Source organism: Limulus polyphemus, unplaced genomic scaffold, assembly GCF_000517525.1.
Source record: "Limulus polyphemus unplaced genomic scaffold, Limulus_polyphemus-2.1.2 Scaffold8889, whole genome shotgun sequence".
Classification (NCBI taxonomy): Eukaryota; Metazoa; Arthropoda; class Merostomata; order Xiphosura; family Limulidae; genus Limulus; species Limulus polyphemus.
The window spans coordinates 11,884-13,725 of record NW_013674499.1 but is presented as its reverse complement, the minus strand read 5'-3'; positions in this window follow the sequence as shown (position 1 = coordinate 13,725).

The following is a 1,842-nucleotide window of genomic DNA, read 5'->3' as shown; positions in this document are numbered from 1 at the left end:
GCTCAAAATCTCGTTTCGACACTCGTGGTGGGCAGAGAACAAATAGCCCATGATGCAGCTTTGCGCTTAACAACAAACAAAATCATTACCTCCGCCACCGAGGGTTATGTTTTCCTTTCACCCCTATGTGTGTGTGTGTGTGTGTGTGTGTGTGTGTTTGTGTGTCAGCAAGATTTCTCAAAAACGACTGAATGGATTTGGACGAAAGTTGGTGTACGTTTGGACTATGACCCACCTTAGAAGTACTTAGTTTTTGGAGGGTAAAGGTTACAGGGAGGTCACTAATACCTAAAAAAATCCCCATCTGTTAATATGGGGACCGATTTTTCACACTATGTTTGCTCCATAACTCAGTCAAAAATGATCGGATTTTGATGAAACTCGGTGGACACGTGTAGAATATTATTCCTCATCGTCCTGCCAAATATGGTCCGGACACATTTCTATATTTTTAAGGGCCGAATAAGATGAACGCTATTGAGTTCCCCTCTAGTTTATTTGAGCTCTCCTCTCTGCCATTCGAGTCGTCGCCGGGGTAATGTACGTGGTGAAATGCCCCAGAGATTAACTATGAATTTTGCCCACGTTGCCCACGTAACGGGACTGGTATCATTTGAATCTATTATTCCAATAATGAAACTGAAGCTGGTGTTTGAACACAATTTGTTTCAATTATTATATATACAAATTTACGTAAAAATGTCTGATTCAATTCGCCCCCCACTTTTGCCCAGCAGTAAAATTTGAGATTCGATACTTACGGTGGCCACAGCTCCGACAGTCCATTGTTGCGCTTAAAAACAAAAGTAAATAAAAATTTGATGTGCCCTGTGTATGGTCAACTTTGATCGTTTTAAAATGAGCGAGCGCACGAGTAAGAAAATTATCCTGGAATAGAGGTTGAGTTTGAATAATGGATAGAATACAATTTTTTTTTCTATTAAACTTTGCTTTAATGGAATCACAACTTAGTAACTATGGTAATGATATTTTTTTTATTTACATAGCACGTGACAAAGGCAATAGACCAAAACATAACAAATGGACAGCAAAGAACAATCTGGTCCATCAAGGATGTCCTTGCACGCTCATAATTGAAATAAGAAGTTAAACCCACGCTTTATTTATCAGGAAATTATCTATTTCACCCCTAAACTTTTGTAATGTTCTGGCCTCGTCTCCTGTTAATGTCAACTTCTTCCATTAGCCAAACTCCCTGTTAAAAAGTTAAAACTTTCTTAATTAGAACGTAGCTTATTATTTAATAGTCGTAAACTTGGGCCTTTTCTTTCAACTATCTCCAGAGTAAAACAAAAGGAAATCGGAGGTCTTTTTTTCCCCTCGGATTATCCTCAGGATAATCCTGTAAACTGCAATAAGATCATCCTTTACTTTTCTGAAGAGAAAACGAGTTAAGAAATCTTAATCCAGCTCTGTAATATAATTCTTCCAAATCATCCTAGTTGCACTTCTCTAAATCCTTTCCAATAAGTTAATACCCTTTCTTAGATAAATAGACTAAAGCTGTATACAGTATTCCAAGTTAGGCCTAACTAGTGATTTGTATAGAGATAATTACCTGATACCCTTTCTTAGATAAATAGACTAAAGCTGTATACAGTATTCCAAGTTAGGCCTAACTAGTGATTTGTATAGAGATAATTACCTGATACCCTTTCTTAGATAAACAGACTAAAGCTGTATACAGTATTCTAAGTTAGGCCTAACTAGTGATTTGTATAGAGATAATTACTGATACCTTTCTTAGATAAATAGACCAAAGCTGTATACAGTATTCTTAAGTTAGGCGTAACTAAGTAGTATTTGTTATAGTAGAGTATA